General features: G+C 37.1%; 1 pseudogene; it reads left to right on the top strand.

The window, feature by feature from the left end:
- The first annotated feature begins 4,140 nt into the window (after positions 1 to 4,140).
- On the top strand, positions 4,141 to 8,382 carry LOC123621700 (annotated as a pseudogene).
- The last annotated feature ends 1,507 nt before the right edge of the window (positions 8,383 to 9,889 follow it).

Here is a 9,889-nt window from a genome sequence, read left to right as displayed (position 1 = left end):
AAATCATTGAATTATACAACTATGATGAATGAATTTAATCGCATGTAATTTATACCTCAATAAAGCTATTAAACTATAATGACCCAATTGGCAGTGGAAAATATGCATATATATGTGTATGTGCCACAAATACTAGAAATTCAATATTACTAAATTGAGCTATTCAGTGCTAAGCATAGGCATAGATTTGAAAACAAAAAAGAAATTTATTTAGTACTGCTCCTTAAAATTTTAGAGCCGGTAAAATATCCTCTTCTAATTTTATCCATTAAAATTGAAATATTTAAGTAAAATATTGCTAAAATCTTGAGTTTTGAAATTAAAAATTTTACTAAGTAACTGAATGTCATTTACCCCTAAAATATTAAGTCAAAAATTGGATCTATATTTCCACAATGATGTAAATAGTTTGGCAACTACTCAAAGATTTTTAAAATTGTCAGTATAAATATGTCTCTTCTTATCTCTTTAGCAAGATACTCTGATTTTCAAGTGGAATTAAGATTGAAACAAATCACGATAATTTTGGCAAAAGATTTATAGACATACTGTATCTATAATGTTAAAATGACTCATATATTTTCATCTCAGGGGTCACATTCTGTAATAAAACAGTGCTAAATCTGGATTCCATTGGCCTAAGTTCCAATATAAGACAGATTTATATCATCCTGAAACCCCAAATATAATCCATCTGGGTCCAAAATACTCAATAATCTCTTAAAACACTTTTCAGTATAAATATATCTATGTTAAACTACTGAGAATAAGAAATTTTGAATTATTTTAAGGAAAGTTGGGGAATTTAATTTTACTCAGATAATTGTAGTTTTGAGAAAAAAATCTGAATTCTTTCAGCATAAAAGTCCATTCATTTCTAAATCTGATAGAAAAGATAAGAACTAAAAAGAAGATGTCATGCATTCTCAACACAAGAATTGTTTCTTGCGGGGAATGAAAAATCTTAGATACTACCATGATTTGTGGCCTTCCTGGGGCCAGAGTACATACATAGGACACAGTGTATCTGTGGTATTAAACTGCCATGGGGGAGAAATCAGGAAAAAAAGTCGGAAAAAAAAAAAAGAAAAGAAAAGAAAAGATGAAGAATTCTCAGTGGGGTAATAAAAAAAAATACTGAGAAATCCTGGTATAGAGATACTTCTACAGATAATTTCAAAGTCATTTATTTAGTTCTGTCCCCATCCTCCATTTTTAAAAAAATTCTCACTATAGGTAAGAACCTGCCAGTAACTCTTACAAAATTGAATTCTTTCTACTTGATAATGTGAGATAGCATTAAGAATACAGCTAACACTTTCCAAACATATTTCTAGAGGCTATATCCAAAAAGTCAGTAGGGTTTCTCAATTTTCATGCCATAAATCAAACACAATAATTACAGAGACAAATAGTAAGGTAATCTCACAGAAAAATTTATCTTTTGATCTTCACTTTCATAATATGTAAATTCCATATAATAATGTAGTATACTGCTCTGTCAGTGGTGAAAAAAATGCTTGTACTGACTTTTCTTATCCTCCAGCTGCTGAGCAAAAACAGTACAAACTGTGCTAATCTAGTACACTGGCATTTTATTTTTTGACCTAAATTATGAAGCACTGGTTTCAAGACCATCAAGCAAACTAATTTTAAACAGCAATTACATCTAACACATAATGTAGTTAGTTATTCAGAAGTAGCAATGCAAATGCATTAAAGGGACTGGTATAATATAATTTCAGAAGAATTAGTGGGCATATCGTTTTCAGAATTATTTTAAAAATAAATTGGTCAATGTCAAATCTTAGTTTGATTTGATTCATTGCTTTTAGAGTCCAAAAATGTATTCATTATGATCATTTTCCTAATTTTATCCTAAGTTGTTTTCACTCCATCTTACTAAGTAAGCTTTCTTTTACAAGAAAAAATTGCAAAGCTTGCTAATTAAATCCAGTGTATCTACTTCTTTCAGAAGTACTAAGAAATCAAGTTATTCCTTAAAAAAATAGCAGTTCTATCAAACATTATCCCCCCAAATATATATATGGATAAAGGGTATACTCTGAAATAGTAAATTAGCTTCTTCAGGAAGCTTAAGTGATTTTACAAAAGGTATTACTACTTTAGTATTTAGTTGGTCATATATGTTATTCAAAAATTTTCATAAATAGAATTTAATGATTCTGGCTTTATCAACCTCTATTTGTATAAATAATAATAAGCTTTCACACAAAGCAATGTACACATTTTAATGACCTTTGAAGCAAAGAGCAACACACATATAGCAGAATTACATGAGAGTACATTCATGATTCAGAGGAGAATAAACAATTCAAATACAACACCCAAGACAAAAGTTTAATGATGGTAAACCAGAGACAGCATCATGGTTAAATTTTGTTATGAAAATTTAAGAATTTTCTAACAAGTCTTTCCCCTCTGTCTGCCACAATTTTCTCTCCCAATTTAGCCAATGGTATTTAATTTTTATGGCTTGGATATTGTGATGGTTGATTTTATGTGTCAACTTAGCTAGGCCACTGTACCATAATATTTGGTTAAAAATATGTCTGGATGTTTCTGCAAAGGTATTTGTTTTAAATCTGATTAACATTTAAATCAGTAGACTTTGAGTAAAGGAGGTTATACTCTGCAATGTGGGTGGGCCTCGCCCAATCAGTTGAAGGCCTTTAGAAAAAGAAACACCCATCTCAAGAAAGAAGGAATTCTAGCAGCAGACAACCTTCAGACTCCAGATGCAACATCAACTCTTTCTTCCTGGGTCTCCAGTCTGCAGCCTACCTTATAGATTTTAGATTTGTCAGGCCCTATATTTATGTGAACTTATTGCTTAAATCACTCCTTTTCTCTCTCTCTGCGCGCGCGCATACACACACATACACACACACACACACAAGCACATACACAATTTATTGGTTTGTGTTTCCCTAGAAAACCTTGACACTAAAGGCTTATAATGTATTTTTCTTATTTTAAAGGTGGCATAATGTCACTAAAGGTTTTTAATAAAGTAAATATTAATAACTCCCAATGTAATGCTATTTCAAATACAATAATTATTAAAATTCATGGCTCTCTCTCTGTAGATAGAAAGATGAGAGATGGATAGACAAACAGACAGGCAGGAGGGCTGAGCAGATCACATGACCCCCATTCTCTCTATTTTTCTATGGAAAACACCAATGAGGGAGTAACCGTGGAACAAAGCAGGTTAAAGACCACAGGCAAGTTTCACCCAATTCAGCTGACCAGCATCCTACACTACATCAGCCATATGCAGCTCTTTTTATCAAAGAAGGAAACAGGTTCAGATAGGTGAAGACAGATCTCTAAGGTCATGAAATCATCTGATGGAAGAGCCATAAATAGAACTGCTGCTCCCTATGTCCTAGATGTACTCTTCAGTTGAAATAACTTTTCCGAACTCTATGTTCCGTAATATGTATGTGTGTATATATGTGCATTTGTGTATATACACATGTGAGTGTGCGTGAGAATGTATGTGTGCATTTCAGTGAGAACTCCTCTACCTGGCAAATAATAATGTTTATTCTCCTATCTTGTCTCTTGCGGACAAGAACTGCCTAATCTTATCTTTGGGTTGTAATTATAATCAAGAACTAGAATCATTATCTAGTTCCTTAGTTACCCACAACTTTTATTTCTTTTTCCCTAATTCAAATAATTTAATGTGGTCTATTTGCCTTGGAATTACGATATCCATCTAAGGACCCTGTCTCATTCTTCCTGTACCTAAATGGATACACCCACTGAATAGCCAGGAGCCGTGTGGGGAACAGAGGCAAATGCCTCACTTCAATGCCACAGCAAGTGTTTGACAGGGAGACGGGCCCAGGCTTTTGTAGACAAAAGAAGACAAAAGTTTTGCCCAGAGTGAAAGGGAATAGGGTTGTATAGGGGTTGAGGGATTGAGGAGGGGCTGGCGAGTGTGACTGGGGAGGGGTTCCTAGGGGGAATGAGGTTGAAAGGACAAAGTCTCAGTGAAAAAGGGAGAATGGTGCTGTCGGTGTCAAAGCTGAAGCATTTCAGGGCTGGGGACACACACAGGATCAGGCAGGTGTCCCGCTGGAGCAGCCTTGAGGAGGGAGGGACTGCATGATCGGAGCGATTATTCTTCCAGCCGCGGAAGCAGGGAGCGTAAGCCAGGCCAGTACTCGGAAGCCGGAGCTCCAGTCCAGGTGAGGAAGCCAAGCTGAGGATTCACGTCTTAGGGCAAAGGTAGTAAGACCATGGGAGGGGTGGATCTGAAAACTATTTAGGAGGCAAAGTCAGCGGAACCTGCTGGACACTCAGGGTTGGAAGGGAGGGAGAAGCAGGAGTGACAAAGGAGCCAAACATCTGAACTGAGCTAGAGAAGACAGAAAAACAGGTGGGGGGAGGGACAAGTAGGAGGGAGATGGTAAGATCATGAACAGAAAGTTCCTGTTGAACATTCCCGTGGAGATGTTCACTAATCCACTGCCGATGGGGCTGGAGCTCGTGAAGGAAGGCAAGGCAGAAGGACAGATGTGACGACAGGAATAGTTAAAACTGTCATTATACTGAGACCCTGCAGGCCAAGCACCACCTTTAAAGTGGAATCGCTTCTCAATGACTTTTTCTCTTGTCCTCAATGTTACCTGTGTCATCTACCTAATCTTTTATTTTTTTTTTTTGAGGCAGAGTCTCACTCTGTTGCCCGGGCTAGAGTGAGTGCCATGGCGTCAGCCTAGCTCACAGCAACCTCAAACTCCTGGGCTCAAGTGATCCTCCTGCCTCAGCCTCTCAAGTAGCTGGGACTATAGGCACGTGCCACTATGCCTGGCTAATTTTTTATATATATATTTTTTAGCTGTCCATATAATTTCTTTCTATTTTTTTTTTTTTTTTTAGTAGAGATGGGGTCTTGCTCTTGCTCAGGCTGGTCTCAAACTCCTGAGCTCAAACAATCCGCCCGCCTTGGCCTCCCAGGGAGCTAGGATTACAGGCGTGAGCCACCGCACCTGGTCTACCTAATCTTGATTTAGGACTTAATGGTACCAATGGCTAATTACAGCCTCATCTCCCCAGGGAGAAAAATGAGCGAGCTTGGATGCTCATCTCCCATAGCGGAGCGTAGGTGGTAGAGTCATTGGGGACCCTGAGGACGGGAGTGGACAGGGGCTTCCAAGTAAGAGCTTTTGATTCCTCTCTCTGATCAGTTTCTCCTTTCCCTGATTCTGTTATATGTGTATGCATATGTGTCCTTTTGTTTTTCAAAATAACACATGCTTGTGATATCCACGTAAAACAAAAGAGTAAGGGAAGAGCAAATCACCTCCTCCTCCATCTGAAGTTAACAACTCACTATTTTTTCAGTGACATATTAGTTCACAATAGTCAGCCCAGTGTCCTTCTTTAGTCAAAAATAATCACACAATAACAACAAGACAGTGGACGCGCGCACACACACACACACACACACACACAATCATGCTCAGCAAAAACAAAACAAAAAGATTCAGGAAACGTCCGGGGTGGCGTGACCAGCAGAGAAGAGCAATGGTTTCATTCATTCATTTGACGACAATTTGTTGTCATGGCCAGGTACCTGACGTGTAAATGTAAACAAGATTGCCCGCAGCCTCAAGGAGTTTACAGTCTACTAAAGGACATAGATAAATAAATAGAAAATAAATAAATAGGTAATTACAATAGCCTCTCTTAAGAGGTCGAACATATTAATATTTGGCTCTCACAGACAGGCAATGGAAGAGAAAAGTGTGTGAGAAAACTATTACCTCCACTAAGGCACTAAGAAATCTGCCTTTTAGCATCTTGGTTTTAAAGCTTGCATTTTGTTTGCATATCCATAAAATATTTATTAGAGCAGATCGCGTTGCATGCATGTGTGATTTCAACAGATAACCTGCTCAACCTGCAGAGAGTCGGATGACTCAAAGCCGGCTCCACTTCAATCATCATTTGCTGTCTGCTCTATTTCATCATTGCCCTAAGCTTTGAGTCACCATTATCACCACTATTTTTAATTGTTGACTCTTTAGTTGCCATTTATTAAACTTGGACTTTATGCATCTATTTCTGTAAGGAATAAAAATGCAGGAAGATTACAAATTTGTGGAGCTTTCACACAGAGACTAAAAATGTTGTATGTGTTATTAGCATGAGGCAAAATGGAGAAATAGGCAAGGTCAGCTTTCTGAGTAAATCCTCTCCCTTTTAAGTCCTTCCTTCAGCAAGTCCTTTTGCTGCAAGACTTACTAGGGACCCAACACCTTCATGGTCTAATTCATATCAAGGCACTGCTGTTTTAATTCCCTGTCATGAAGGAGGACACAGTAATGGGTATTACTTCTTAACCTAAAATAATACATCTCTCTAAAGATGGAATATTAAGGCCATGTTGCTGTTCACGGATACAGAAAATAACCTCTGCCTTTAAATCACACTTACAGCACATATTTCTGCCAGCAGTCAAGCTGTACATCAACAATATACTTGAAAGCCACGTAACTGTGATATGCCTAATGAATAGAAACTGTTATGATGGGGGTGGATGTCGTACAGGAGAAATACAATATATGGTTTATTTCTTGAGAAGTTTGGGCTTGCTAGGTCACAAGGCATACACAATCAGACATGAAATGGCTGAAAACTAAATATTAATATTACCATTTTACACATGTCACGCAAAAAACACAAATCGTTCTTAATCACTATTTCACTCATTCAACGAGCACTTACCAAGTGTTACCACTGACATGTGCTAGGGGAGGTTGTGGCGGCAGAGCCCGGATAGGACCTTGTAAGGGGTTCAGCTGAGTGACGACATGACAGCGAATGCTCAATAAATACTTGCTGAATCAATGAGTTCCAAATAGTATGTGCTAAAGAGGAATAGAAGAGTGTCACCTGCTTCAGGTTGGATATTGGGAGACGGTCAGAAAAGAACATAGAGTCAGGTCACGGCTCACGCTAAAGAGATTGGCCTTTATCCTTTTTAGTGCAGACAGGAGGGAGCCTCGGAGCGGATTTAATCAGGAGAAACGGGCATCTGAATTTTGGCAAGATCACTCTAATAATAGTGTCAAAGATGGATCAGAGGGGACAAGGAAGTACAGTGGCTACAGTAACAACCTAACGGGAGGAATGAAGGCTAGCTATTAACTACACATTACTGTCTAGAGGATGATAGAACAATGCTTGCAAAATTCATAAAAAACACACCTGCAAACAAAAAATGAAAGAAAATGTAAGATAGAAATTTTAAACTCTCTGCCAAGATGGTATGGAGGTAAAAAAGCAACATATCAACATTTTTTAATATGAAAGAACATTTAGTAATATTTTTGCATGAACATTAGTTGCTGAAACTACTAGAGCCATCCAAGAGATGAATGGGAAAACTATGGCACGAGATTGGCAGTGGGCGCTAAATCTATTCTACAGCAGAACTAAGGCTAAAACAAATATAGGACTATAGTTATAGAAGAGAATGCAAATACTATCACAAAAGTTGAAGGAGAAAGAGTAAAATAATGAGATATAGCTTAAAGACTCACATTTCCTCTTCTTTAAGTCTTAGGGATAGACTATATCATTTAAATCCAACAAATCAAACAATTTTGGCTAAAACAGTAAATGTTAAGAAACATAATCATGCGATGGGAAAAATGGATAAGAAGTGAGGAAGAGAAAACACACTGATTTCAACATTGATCATATTAGGGAGTTAAAAATGCTGTCTAATGAGCGTGGGAGATCTGTGCTTTGGATGACACTGTGTGCGTGTCCCTTGCCGGCCTGACTGCCAATGCAAGCAAGGATAGTCATCCACAGGGCCAGGGTGGAGGGCCAGGGCCAGTGGCTGACTGCAGAGGACCCGGTCCCAGTGGAGTACATCACTCACTGCATCGCCAGTCTAGACCAGCATCATACGCAGAGCAAGGGGCACAGGCCATTTGGCATCTCTGCCCTAATTGTGGGTTTCCACTTTGATGGCACCCTCAGACTGACCCCTCAGCAAATACCATGCCTGGAAGGCCAGTGCCATAGGCTGGGGAGCCAAGTCAGTGTGTGGGTTCCTAGAGAAGAACTATACTGATGAAGCCACTGAAACAGACAAGTCTGACCACTAAGCTGGTGATCAAGGCACTCTTAGAAGTGGTTGGGAAAAACATTGAACTTGCTTTCATGAGGCGAGATCAACCTCTCAAGCTTTTAAAGAAAAAACTGAGAAATATGTTGTTGAAACTTAAAAAGAAAAAGAAGAAAACAAAAAGAAGAAACAAAAGAAAGCATTATGATGAATCAAATTTCCTTGCCTGTAACAAAATTTTAAATTCAAATCTTGGTTGAGTCTTGAAATGATGTATAGACATTTCTATTCCATTTATTCATACTGTCTGAGTGACCTGCAATAAACTTCCACATTTTTAACCTTACAAAATGCTTTCTAATGAGATATAACTAAAGGTAATATGTAAATTTGTGGCTTAAATATACCTACTAGATTGGAAATAAAGAAAAGGAAATAGATCACTTTTAACTATACTAATAGAAAAACTGATCAGAAAAACTTAAAATGCCATTTCTTCTCTTCTAGTTATTTAGAGGATTTATTGCTTTTTGAACAAACAACAATTGATGCATGATTCAAAAAAATTCAATTTGACCTACATAATTTTGGAAGGAAATCCAGAAATTAAATTTATTTGAGCGCTCTGTGACTATGAGCCCTTTTTTCCTCTAACTTTTATTATACATAATTTTATCCCTTTACCATAATACTTTCCTCTGATTTGATTTTCATCCAAGAGTTCCAAGGGTGTTTTTAATGAAATATTAATAAATGCATGCTGATGCAGAACCAAATGAAGCTACAGAATGACATTCTAAGACCACAGAGCAGTATTTGGATTAGGTGGATTAAATTAATCCAAAAGTTTAAATCTTGTTGATACTTTCCACCCAGTTAGAGCTTCAACAGGAATAGAGGTTTCCTTGCTAGTACTCAGTCAGATGTTAAGCAAACAAACACATTATACATCCTTCATTTGCTCAGCACCCTGCCACAACAATATATAGTTTCAAAATCCAGTTGTTTTCCTTTGTGTCAGATTCAGGTTTTTAAAACTGAGACCAACCAACCTGAGAGCAAAGTTGCATTCTTTTTTCTAAAGCAAGTGGTTTTCTAAGCATTGTTTGATCTATTAGAGCCTCCAAGATCAACTTGATTTCAACATTACAATAAAAAAGCAGGGGCATAATGTTATTCCACTCTCTACTATGAGTCTTAAGCATTGTGCTAGTCTGTACACAGTAAGATGGGGCTCAGGACTCCTTAGGATCACCCTAGTGCCAAGCACAGCACCTGGCATATAATGAGACCGCAAGATGTGTCTATGCAAAGGCCTAGTCTGAATAAGAAGCATAGAATAAAATCCTTTAGATTAAGTTATGATTTGAGAGTTGAATTTATCATACTAAGTGTTTTCTCAGAGAAAATTCTTATTTCTAGCTAATATTTAAGACAATTCATATATCAAGTTCATTGCTTATATATATACAAAAACAACCTTTTTCCTCATCAGTTTAAGCTCACAATTTACAAATGTTGATATATAGACATCTGGCAAACAGAGATGGTTTTAATTTATAACACATGTCTATTTAATATATCAATATAAAAGGTACATCTGTAGATTCTAAAATAAGAATAACCTTTAAGAGTATGAAAACAAACTGAAAACATTGAATTATATTTGATCATCGAAAGTATCAGATAGCTACCTAAAGCTGTCACAAGCATAAATAATGCTTGGCATATACAATGGCATTATTTCAAGTACTGTATGTGGGCCAA

This window comes from Lemur catta, chromosome 16 (genome assembly GCF_020740605.2).
Source record: "Lemur catta isolate mLemCat1 chromosome 16, mLemCat1.pri, whole genome shotgun sequence".
Lineage (NCBI taxonomy): Eukaryota > Metazoa > Chordata > Mammalia > Primates > Lemuridae > Lemur > Lemur catta.
This window is presented reverse-complemented; position numbering and strand designations above follow the sequence as displayed.